The sequence below is a fragment of the Phyllobates terribilis genome, unplaced genomic scaffold (assembly GCF_046119375.1).
Source record: "Phyllobates terribilis strain yellow unplaced genomic scaffold, ASM4611937v1 Scaffold_3__8_contigs__length_932513732, whole genome shotgun sequence".
Taxonomy (NCBI): domain Eukaryota; kingdom Metazoa; phylum Chordata; class Amphibia; order Anura; family Dendrobatidae; genus Phyllobates; species Phyllobates terribilis.
Window position 1 is genome coordinate 661,689,823 of NW_027362763.1, and position 14,227 is coordinate 661,704,049.

Sequence of the window (14,227 nt, forward strand, 5' to 3'; positions counted from 1 at the left end):
CTGGACACTGCTACATCTATGAGGCTGAGTGATCCGCACAATGGACACTGCTACATCTATGAGGCTGAGTGATCCACATACTGGACACTGCTACATCTATGAGGCTGAGTGATCCGCACAATGGACACTGCTACATCTATGAGGCTGAGTGATCCACATACTGGACACTGCTACATCTATGAGGCTGAGTGATCCATACAATGGACACTGCTACATCTATGAGGCTGAGTGATCCGCACAATGGACACTGCTACATCTATGAGGCTGAGTGATCCACACAATGGACACTGCTACATCTATGAGGCTGAGTGATCCACACACTGGACACTGCTACATCTATGAGGCTGAGTGATCCACACAATGGACACTGCTACATCTATGAGGCTGAGTGATCCGCACAATGGACACTGCTACATCTATGAAGCTGAGTGATCCACACAATGGACACTGCTACATCTATGAGGCTGAGTGATCCACACAATGGACACTGCTACATCTATGAGGCTGAGTGATCCGCACAATGGACACTGCTACAACTATGAGGCTGAGTGATCCGCACAATGGACACTGCTACATCTATGAGGCTGAGTGATCCGCACAATGGACACTGCTACATCTATGAGGCTGAGTGATCCGCACACTGGACACTGCTACATCTATGAGGCTGAGTGATCCACACAATGGACACTGCTACATCTATGAGGCTGAGTGATCCGCACAATGGACACTGCTACATCTATGAGGCTGAGTGATTCACACAATGGACACTGCTACATCTATGAGGCTGAGTGATCCACACACTGGACACTGCTACATCTATGAGGCTGAGTGATCCACACACTGGACACTGCTACATCTATGAGGCTGAGTGATCCGCACACTGGACACTGCTACATCTATGAGGCTGAGTGATTCACACAATGGACACTGCTACATCTATGAGGCTGAGTGATCCACACACTGGACACTGCTACATCTATGAGGCTGAGTGATCCACACACTGGACACTTCTACATCTATGAGGCTGAGTGATCCACACACTGGACACTGCTACATCTATGAGGCTGAGTGATCTGCACACTGGACACTGCTACATCTATGAGGCTGAGTGATCCGCACAATGGACACTGCTACATCTATGAGGCTGAGTGATCCACACAATGGACACTGCTACATCTATGAGGCTGAGTGATCCACACAATGGACACTGCTACATCTATGAGGCTGAGTGATCCGCACAATGGACACTGCTACATCTATGAGGCTGAGTGATCCACAAAATGGACACTGCTACATCTATGAGGCTGAGTGATCCACACAATGGACACTGCTACATCTATGAGGCTGAGTGATCCGCACAATGGACACTGCTACAACTATGAGGCTGAGTGATCCGCACAATGGACACTGCTACATCTATGAGGCTGAGTGATCCGCACAATGGACACTGCTACATCTATGAGGCTGAGTGATCCGCACACTGGACACTGCTACATCTATGAGGCTGAGTGATCCGCACACTGGACACTGCTACAACTATGAGGCTGAGTGATCCACACAATGGACACTGCTACATCTATGAGGCTGAGTGATCCGCACAATGGACACTGCTACATCTATGAGGCTGAGTGATCCGCACACTGGACACTGCTACATCTATGAGGCTGAGTGATCCACACAATGGACACTGCTACATCTATGAGGCTGAGTGATCCGCACACTGGACACTGCTACATCTATGAGGCTGAGTGATCCACACAATGGACACTGCTACATCTATGAGGCTGAGTGATCCGCACACTGGACACTGCTACATCTATGAGGCTGAGTGATCCACACACTGGACACTGCTACATCTATGAGGCTGAGTGATCCACACAATGGACACTGCTACATCTATGAGGCTGAGTGATCCACACACTGGACACTGCTACATCTATGAGGCTGAGTGATCCACACACTGGACACTGCTACATCTATGAGGCTGAGTGATCCACACAATGGACACTGCTACATCTATGAGGCTGAGTGATCCGCACAATGGACACTGCTACATCTATGAGGCTGAGTGATCCACACACTGGACACTGCTACATCTATGAGGCTGAGTGATCCACACACTGGACACTGCTACATGTATGAGGCTGAGTGATCCACACACTGGACACTGCTACATCTATGAAGCTGAGTGATCCGCACACTGGACACTGCTACATCTATGAGGCTGAGTGATTCACACAATGGACACTGCTACATCTATGAGGCTGAGTGATCCACACACTGGACACTGCTACATCTATGAGGCTGAGTGATCCACACAATGGACACTGCTACATCTATGAGGCAGAGTGATCCGCACACTGGACACTGCTACATCTATGAGGCTGAGTGATCCGCACACTGGACACTGCTACATCTATGAGGCTGAGTGATCCGCACACTGGACACTGCTACATCTATGAGGCTGAGTGATCCGCACACTGGACACTGCTACATCTATGAGGCTGAGTGATCCGCACAATGGACACTGCTACATCTATGAGGCTGAGTGATCCGCACACTGGACACTGCTACATCTATGAGGCTGAGTGATCCACACACTGGACACTGCTACATCTATGAGGCTGAGTGATCCACACACTGGACACTGCTACATCTATGAGGCTGAGTGATCCACACACTGGACACTGCTACATCTATAAGGCTGAGTGATCCACACAATGGACACTGCTACATCTATGAGGCTGAGTGATCCACACACTGGACACTGCTACATCTATGAGGCAGAGTGATCCGCACACTGGACACTGCTACATCTATGAGGCTGAGTGATCTGCACAGTGGACACTGCTACATCTATGAGGCTGAGTGATCCACAGAATGGACACTGCTACATCTATGAGGCTGAGTGATCCACACAATGGACACTGCTACATCTATGAGGCTGAGTGATCCGCACACTGGACACTGCTACATCTATGAGGCTCAGTGATCCGCACACTGGACACTGCTACATCTATGAGGCTGAGTGATCCACACACTGGACACTGCTACATCTATGAGGCTGAGTGATCCACACAATGGACACTGCTACATCTATGAGGCTGAGTGATCCACAGAATGGACACTGCTACATCTATGAGGCTGAGTGATCCGCACAATGAACACTGCTACATCTATGAGGCTGAGTGATCCACACAATGGACACTGCTACATCTATGAGCCTGAGTGATCCGCACACTGGACACTGCTACATCTATGAGGCTGAGTGATCCACACACTGGACACTGCTACATCTATGAGGCTGAGTGATCCGCACACTGGACACTGCTACATCTATGAGGCTGAGTGATCCACACAATGGACACTGCTACATCTATGAGGCTGAGTGATCCGCACAATGGACACTGCTACATCTATGAGGCTGAGTGATCCGCACAATGGACACTGCTACATCTATGAGGCTGAGTAATCCACACAATGGACACTGCTACATCTATGAGGCTGAGTGATCCACACAATGGACACTGCTACATCTATGAGGCTGAGTGATCCGCACAATGGACACTGCTACATCTATGAGGCTGAGTGATCCACACAATGGACACTGCTACATCTATGAGGCTGAGTGATCCGCACACTGGACACTGCTACATCTATGAGGCTCAGTGATCCGCACACTGGACACTGCTACATCTATGAGGCTGAGTGATCCACACACTGGACACTGCTACATCTATGAGGCTGAGTGATCCACACAATGGACACTGCTACATCTATGAGGCTGAGTGATCCACACAATGGACACTGCTACATCTATGAGGCTGAGTGATCCGCACAATGGACACTGCTACATCTATGAGGCTGAGTGATCCACACAATGGACACTGCTACATCTATGACGCTGAGTGATACGCACACTGGACACTGCTACATCTATGAGGCTGAGTGATCCACACAATGGACACTGCTACATCTATGAGGCTGAGTGATCCGCACACTGGACACTGCTACATCTATGAGGCTGAGTGATCCGCACACTGGACACTGCTACATCTATGAGGCTGAGTGATCCGCACACTGGACACTGCTACATCTATGAGGCTGAGTGATCCGCACACTGGACACTGCTACATCTATGAGGCTGAGTGATCCACACACTGGACACTGCTACATCTATGAGGCTGAGTGATCCGCACAATGGACACTGCTACATCTATGAGGCTGAGTGATCCACACACTGGACACTGCTACATCTATGAGGCAGAGTGATCCACACAATGGACACTGCTACATCTATGAGGCTGAGTGATCCACATACTGGACACTGCTACATCTATGAGGCTGAGTGATCTGCACACTGGACACTGCTACATCTATGAGGCTGAGTGATCCACACACTGGACACTGCTACATCTATGAGGCTGAGTGATCCACACAATGGACACTGCTACATCTATGAGGCTGAGTGATCCGCACACTGGACACTGCTACATCTATGAGGCTGAGTGATCCGCACACTGGACACTGCTACATCTATGAGGCTGAGTGATCCGCACACTGGACACTGCTACATCTATGAGGCTGAGTGATCCGCACAATGGACACTGCTACATCTATGAGGCTGAGTGATCCGCACACTGGACACTGCTACATCTATGAGGCTGAGTGATCCACACACTGGACACTGCTACATCTATGAGGCTGAGTGATCCACACACTGGACACTGCTACATCTATGAGGCTGAGTGATCCACACACTGGACACTGCTACATCTATAAGGCTGAGTGATCCACACAATGGACACTGCTACATCTATGAGGCTGAGTGATCCACACACTGGACACTGCTACATCTATGAGGCAGAGTGATCCGCACACTGGACACTGCTACATCTATGAGGCTGAGTGATCCGCACAGTGGACACTGCTACATCTATGAGGCTGAGTGATCCACAGAATGGACACTGCTACATCTATGAGGCTGAGTGATCCACACAATGGACACTGCTACATCTATGAGGCTGAGTGATCCGCACACTGGACACTGCTACATCTATGAGGCTCAGTGATCCGCACACTGGACACTGCTACATCTATGAGGCTGAGTGATCCACACACTGGACACTGCTACATCTATGAGGCTGAGTGATCCACACAATGGACACTGCTACATCTATGAGGCTGAGTGATCCACAGAATGGACACTGCTACATCTATGAGCCTGAGTGATCCGCACACTGGACACTGCTACATCTATGAGGCTGAGTGATCCACACACTGGACACTGCTACATCTATGAGGCTGAGTGATCCACACAATGGACACTGCTACATCTATGAGCCTGAGTGATCCGCACACTGGACACTGCTACATCTATGAGGCTGAGTGATCCACACACTGGACACTGCTACATCTATGAGGCTGAGTGATCCGCACACTGGACACTGCTACATCTATGAGGCTGAGTGATCCACACAATGGACACTGCTACATCTGTGAGGCTGAGTGATCCGCACAATGGACACTGCTACATCTATGAGGCTGAGTGATCCGCACAATGGACACTGCTACATCTATGAGGCTGAGTAATCCACACAATGGACACTGCTACATCTATGAGGCTGAGTGATCCACACAATGGACACTGCTACATCTATGAGGCTGAGTGATCCGCACAATGGACACTGCTACATCTATGAGGCTGAGTGATCCGCACAATGGACACTGCTACATCTATGAGGCTGAGTGATCCGCACAGTGGACACTGCTACATCTATGAGGCTGAGTGATCCACAGAATGGACACTGCTACATCTATGAGGCTGAGTGATCCACACAATGGACACTGCTACATCTATGAGGCTGAGTGATCCGCACACTGGACACTGCTACATCTATGAGGCTCAGTGATCCGCACACTGGACACTGCTACATCTATGAGGCTGAGTGATCCACACACTGGACACTGCTACATCTATGAGGCTGAGTGATCCACACAATGGACACTGCTACATCTATGAGGCTGAGTGATCCGCACAATGGACACTGCTACATCTATGAGGCTGAGTGATCCACACAATGGACACTGCTACATCTATGAGGCTGAGTGATCCGCACACTGGACACTGCTACATCTATGAGGCTCAGTGATCCGCACACTGGACACTGCTACATCTATGAGGCTGAGTGATCCACACACTGGACACTGCTACATCTATGAGGCTGAGTGATCCACACAATGGACACTGCTACATCTATGAGGCTGAGTGATCCACACAATGGACACTGCTACATCTATGAGGCTGAGTGATCCGCACAATGGACACTGCTACATCTATGAGGCTGAGTGATCCACACAATGGACACTGCTACATCTATGACGCTGAGTGATACGCACACTGGACACTGCTACATCTATGAGGCTGAGTGATCCACACAATGGACACTGCTACATCTATGAGGCTGAGTGATCCGCACACTGGACACTGCTACATCTATGAGGCTGAGTGATCCGCACACTGGACACTGCTACATCTATGAGGCTGAGTGATCCGCACACTGGACACTGCTACATCTATGAGGCTGAGTGATCCGCACACTGGACACTGCTACATCTATGAGGCTGAGTGATCCACACACTGGACACTGCTACATCTATGAGGCTGAGTGATCCGCACAATGGACACTGCTACATCTATGAGGCTGAGTGATCCACACACTGGACACTGCTACATCTATGAGGCAGAGTGATCCACACAATGGACACTGCTACATCTATGAGGCTGAGTGATCCACATACTGGACACTGCTACATCTATGAGGCTGAGTGATCTGCACACTGGACACTGCTACATCTATGAGGCTGAGTGATCCACACACTGGACACTGCTACATCTATGAGGCTGAGTGATCCACACAATGGACACTGCTACATCTATGAGGCTGAGTGATCCGCACACTGGACACTGCTACATCTATGAGGCTGAGTGATCCGCACACTGGACACTGCTACATCTATGAGGCTGAGTGATCCGCACACTGGACACTGCTACATCTATGAGGCTGAGTGATCCGCACAATGGACACTGCTACATCTATGAGGCTGAGTGATCCGCACACTGGACACTGCTACATCTATGAGGCTGAGTGATCCACACACTGGACACTGCTACATCTATGAGGCTGAGTGATCCACACACTGGACACTGCTACATCTATAAGGCTGAGTGATCCACACAATGGACACTGCTACATCTATGAGGCTGAGTGATCCACACACTGGACACTGCTACATCTATGAGGCAGAGTGATCCGCACACTGGACACTGCTACATCTATGAGGCTGAGTGATCCGCACAGTGGACACTGCTACATCTATGAGGCTGAGTGATCCACAGAATGGACACTGCTACATCTATGAGGCTGAGTGATCCACACAATGGACACTGCTACATCTATGAGGCTGAGTGATCCGCACACTGGACACTGCTACATCTATGAGGCTCAGTGATCCGCACACTGGACACTGCTACATCTATGAGGCTGAGTGATCCACACACTGGACACTGCTACATCTATGAGGCTGAGTGATCCACACAATGGACACTGCTACATCTATGAGGCTGAGTGATCCACAGAATGGACACTGCTACATCTATGAGCCTGAGTGATCCGCACACTGGACACTGCTACATCTATGAGGCTGAGTGATCCACACACTGGACACTGCTACATCTATGAGGCTGAGTGATCCACACAATGGACACTGCTACATCTATGAGCCTGAGTGATCCGCACACTGGACACTGCTACATCTATGAGGCTGAGTGATCCACACACTGGACACTGCTACATCTATGAGGCTGAGTGATCCGCACACTGGACACTGCTACATCTATGAGGCTGAGTGATCCACACAATGGACACTGCTACATCTATGAGGCTGAGTGATCCGCACAATGGACACTGCTACATCTATGAGGCTGAGTGATCCGCACAATGGACACTGCTACATCTATGAGGCTGAGTAATCCACACAATGGACACTGCTACATCTATGAGGCTGAGTGATCCACACAATGGACACTGCTACATCTATGAGGCTGAGTGATCCGCACAATGGACACTGCTACATCTATGAGGCTGAGTGATCCGCACAATGGACACTGCTACATCTATGAGGCTGAGTGATCCGCACAGTGGACACTGCTACATCTATGAGGCTGAGTGATCCACAGAATGGACACTGCTACATCTATGAGGCTGAGTGATCCACACAATGGACACTGCTACATCTATGAGGCTGAGTGATCCGCACACTGGACACTGCTACATCTATGAGGCTCAGTGATCCGCACACTGGACACTGCTACATCTATGAGGCTGAGTGATCCACACACTGGACACTGCTACATCTATGAGGCTGAGTGATCCACACAATGGACACTGCTACATCTATGAGGCTGAGTGATCCACACAATGGACACTGCTACATCTATGAGGCTGAGTGATCCGCACAATGGACACTGCTACATCTATGAGGCTGAGTGATCCACACAATGGACACTGCTACATCTATGAGGCTGAGTGATCCGCACACTGGACACTGCTACATCTATGAGACTGAGTGATCCACACACTGGACACTGCTACATCTATGAGACTGAGTGATCCACACACTGGACACTGCTACATCTATGAGGCTGAGTGATCCACACACTGGACACTGCTACATCTATGAGGCTGAGTGATCCGCAAACTGGACACTGCTACATCTATGAGGCTGAGTGATCCGCACACTGGACACTGCTACATCTATGAGGCTGAGTGATCCGCACACTGGACACTGCTACATCTATGAGGCTGAGTGATCCGCACACTGGACACTGCTACATCTATGAGGCTGAGTGATCCACACACTGGACACTGCTACATCTATGAGGCTGAGTGATCCGCACAATGGACACTGCTACATCTATGAGGCTGAGTGATCCACACACTGGACACTGCTACATCTATGAGGCAGAGTGATCCACACAATGGACACTGCTACATCTATGAGGCTGAGTGATCCACATACTGGACACTGCTACATCTATGAGGCTGAGTGATCTGCACACTGGACACTGCTACATCTATGAGGCTGAGTGATCCACACACTGGACACTGCTACATCTATGAGGCTGAGTGATCCACACAATGGACACTGCTACATCTATGAGGCTGAGTGATCCACACAATGGACACTGCTACATCTATGAGGCTGAGTGATCCACACAATGGACACTGCTACATCTATGAGGCTGAGTGATCCGCACAATGGACAATGCTACATCTATGAGGCTGAGTGATCCGCACAATGGACACTGCTACATCTATGAGGCTGAGTGATCCACACAATGGACACTGCTACATCTATGAGGCTGAGTGATCCGCACAATGGACACTGCTACATCTATGGGGCTGAGTGATCCGCACACTGGACACTGCTACATCTATGAGGCTGAGTGATCCACACAATGGAAACTGCTACATCTATGAGGCTGAGTGATCCGCACACTGGACACTGCTACATCTATGAGGCTGAGTGATCCACACAATGGACACTGCTACATCTATGAGGCAGAGTGATCCACACACTGGACACTGCTACATCTATGAGGCTGAGTGATCCACACACTGGACACTGCTACATCTATGAGGCTGAGTGATCCACACACTGGACACTGCTACATCTATGAGCCTGAGTGATCCACACAATGGACACTGCTACATCTATGAGGCTGAGTGATCCTCACAATGGACACTGCTACATCTGTGAGGCTGAGTGATCCACACACTGGACACTGCTACATCTATGAGGCTGAGTGATCCACACACTGGACACTGCTACATCTATGAGCCTGAGTGATCCACACAATGGACACTGCTACATCTATGAGGCTGAGTGATCCACACACTGGACACTGCTACATCTATGAGGCTGAGTGATCCACACACTGGACACTGCTACATCTATGAGGCTGAGTGATCCGCACACTGGACACTGCTACATCTATGAGGCTGAGTGATCCGCACACTGGACACTGCTACATCTATGAGGCTGAGTGATCCACACACTGGACACTGCTACATCTATGAGGCTGAGTGATCCGCACACTGGACACTGCTACATCTATGAGGCTGAGTGATCCACACACTGGACACTGCTACATCTATGAGGCTGAGTGATCCACACACTGGACACTGCTACATCTATGAGGCTGAGTGATCCACACACTGGACACTGCTACATCTATGAGGCTGAGTGATCCACACAATGGACACTGCTACATCTATGAGGCTGAGTGATCCGCACAATTGACACTGCTACATCTATGAGGCTGAGTGATCCGCACACTGGACACTGCTACATCTATGAGGCTGAGTGATCCGCACACTGGACACTGCTACATCTATGAGGCTGAGTGATCCACACACTGGACACTGCTACATCTATGAGGCTGAGTGATCCACACACTGGACACTGCTACATCTATGAGGCTGAGTGATCCACACACTGGACACTGCTACATCTATGAGGCTGAGTGATCCACACAATGGACACTGCTACATCTATGAGGCTGAGTGATCCGCACAATGGACACTGCTACATCTATGAGGCTGAGTGATCCGCACACTGGACACTGCTACATCTATGAGGCTGAGTGATCCACACACTGGACACTGCTACATCTATGAGGCTGAGTGATCCGCACAATGGACACTGCTACATCTATGAGGCTGAGTGATCCGCACACTGGACACTGCTACATCTATGAGGCTGAGTTATCCACACACTGTACACTGCTACATCTATGAGGCTGAGTGATCGACACAATGGACACTGCTACATCTATGAGGCTGAGTGATCGACACAATGGACACTGCTACATCTATGAGGCTGAGTGATCCGCACACTGGACACTGCTACATCTATGAGGCTGAGTGATCCACACACTGGACACTGCTACATCTATGAGGCTGAGTGATCCACACACTGGACACTGCTACATCTATGAGGCTGAGTGATCCACACAATGGACACTGCTACATCTATGAGGCTGAGTGATCCACACAATGGACACTGCTACATCTATGAGGCTGAGTGATCCACACACTGGACACTGCTACATCTATGAGGCTGAGTGATCCACACACTGGACACTGCTACATCTATGAGACTGAGTGATCCACATCTATGAGACTGAGTGATCCACACACTGGACACTGCTACATCTATGAGGCTGAGTGATCCACACAATGGACACTGCTACATCTATGAGGCTGAGTGATCCGCACACTGGACACTGCTACAACTATGAGGCTGAGTGATCCACACAATGGACACTGCTACATCTATGAGGCTGAGTGATCTGCACAATGGACACTGCTACATCTATGAGGCTGAGTGATCCACACAATGGACACTGCTACATCTATGAGGCTGAGTGATCCACACAATGGACACTGCTACATCTATGAGGCTGAGTGATCCGCACAATGGACACTGCTACATCTATGAAGCTGAGTGATCCGCACAATGGACACTGCTACATCTATGAGGCTGAGTGATCCACACAATGGACACTGCTACATCTATGAGGCTGAGTGATACGCACAATGGACACTGCTACATCTATGAGGCTGAGTGATCCACAGAATGGACACTGCTACATCTATGAGGCTGAGTGATCCACACAATGGACACTGCTACATCTATGAGGCTGAGTGATCCGCACAATGGACACTGCTACATCTATGAGGCTGAGTGATCCACACAATGGACACTGCTACATCTATGAGGCTGAGTGATCCACACAATGGACACTGCTACATCTATGAGGCTGAGTGATCCACACACTGGACACTGCTACATCTATGAGGCTGAGTGATCCGCACACTGGACACTGCTACATCTATGAGGCTGAGTGATCCGCACAATGGACACTGCTACATCTATGAGGCTGAGTGATCCGCACACTGGACACTGCTACATCTATGAGGCTGAGTGATCCGCACAATGGACACTGCTACATCTATGAGGCTGAGTGATCCACACACTGGACACTGCTACATCTATGAGGCTGAGTGATCCACACACTGGACACTGCTACATCTATGAGGCTGAGTGATCCACACACTGGACACTGCTACATCTATGAGGCTGAGTGATCCACACAATGGACACTGCTACATCTATGAGGCTGAGTGATCCGCACAATTGACACTGCTACATCTATGAGGCTGAGTGATCCGCACACTGGACACTGCTACATCTATGAGGCTGAGTGATCCGCACACTGGACACTGCTACATCTATGAGGCTGAGTGATCCACACACTGGACACTGCTACATCTATGAGGCTGAGTGATCCACACACTGGACACTGCTACATCTATGAGGCTGAGTGATCCACACACTGGACACTGCTACATCTATGAGGCTGAGTGATCCACACAATGGACACTGCTACATCTATGAGGCTGAGTGATCCGCACAATGGACACTGCTACATCTATGAGGCTGAGTGATCCGCACACTGGACACTGCTACATCTATGAGGCTGAGTGATCCACACACTGGACACTGCTACATCTATGAGGCTGAGTGATCCGCACAATGGACACTGCTACATCTATGAGGCTGAGTGATCCGCACACTGGACACTGCTACATCTATGAGGCTGAGTTATCCACACACTGTACACTGCTACATCTATGAGGCTGAGTGATCGACACAATGGACACTGCTACATCTATGAGGCTGAGTGATCGACACAATGGACACTGCTACATCTATGAGGCTGAGTGATCCGCACACTGGACACTGCTACATCTATGAGGCTGAGTGATCCACACACTGGACACTGCTACATCTATGAGGCTGAGTGATCCACACACTGGACACTGCTACATCTATGAGGCTGAGTGATCCACACAATGGACACTGCTACATCTATGAGGCTGAGTGATCCACACAATGGACACTGCTACATCTATGAGGCTGAGTGATCCACACACTGGACACTGCTACATCTATGAGGCTGAGTGATCCACACACTGGACACTGCTACATCTATGAGACTGAGTGATCCACACACTGGACACTGCTACATCTATGAGGCTGAGTGATCCACACAATGGACACTGCTACATCTATGAGGCTGAGTGATCCGCACACTGGACACTGCTACAACTATGAGGCTGAGTGATCCACACAATGGACACTGCTACATCTATGAGGCTGAGTGATCCGCACAATGGACACTGCTACATCTATGAGGCTGAGTGATCCACACAATGGACACTGCTACATCTATGAGGCTGAGTGATCCACACAATGGACACTGCTACATCTATGAGGCTGAGTGATCCGCACAATGGACACTGCTACATCTATGAGGCTGAGTGATCCGCACAATGGACACTGCTACATCTATGAGGCTGAGTGATCCACACAATGGACACTGCTACATCTATGAGGCTGAGTGATCCGCACAATGGACACTGCTACATCTATGAGGCTGAGTGATCCACAGAATGGACACTGCTACATCTATGAGGCTGAGTGATCCACACAATGGACACTGCTACATCTATGAGGCTGAGTGATCCGCACAATGGACACTGCTACATCTATGAGGCTGAGTGATCCACACAATGGACACTGCTACATCTATGAGGCTGAGTGATCCACACAATGGACACTGCTACATCTATGAGGCTGAGTGATCCACACACTGGACACTGCTACATCTATGAGGCTGAGTGATCCGCACACTGGACACTGCTACATCTATGAGGCTGAGTGATCCGCACAATGGACACTGCTACATCTATGAGGCTGAGTGATCCGCACACTGGACACTGCTACATCTATGAGGCTGAGTGATCCGCACAATGGACACTGCTACATCTATGAGGCTGAGTGATCCGCACACTGGACACTGCTACATCTATGAGGCTGGCCTCCTCTGTCCTCGGCTGCTGATCCACTTATGTTCCCAGATATCAGCAGCTATTATTCTCTTGTATCAGCCTAGAAAGCTGGATGAGAACAGTGCGCCCAGCAGGGTAATGGTGGCCATGATGGCTGTCACCCAGCTTTCCCAGTGCCACAGGCTGGATAGAATCATTCTGATGGTTTCTACAGCAGATTGTGATGAGCGGTGACGGCTGACAGC

The 14,227-nt window shown here is 49.6% G+C and overlaps 1 protein-coding gene across 6 annotated transcripts in view; it reads left to right on the forward strand.

Annotated features, from left to right (window-relative positions):
* Window positions 1-14,227, forward strand: part of DAAM2 (dishevelled associated activator of morphogenesis 2) — a 683,500-nt gene that overhangs the window by 126,446 nt on the left and 542,827 nt on the right. The gene's annotated exons all lie outside the window — the stretch shown is intronic.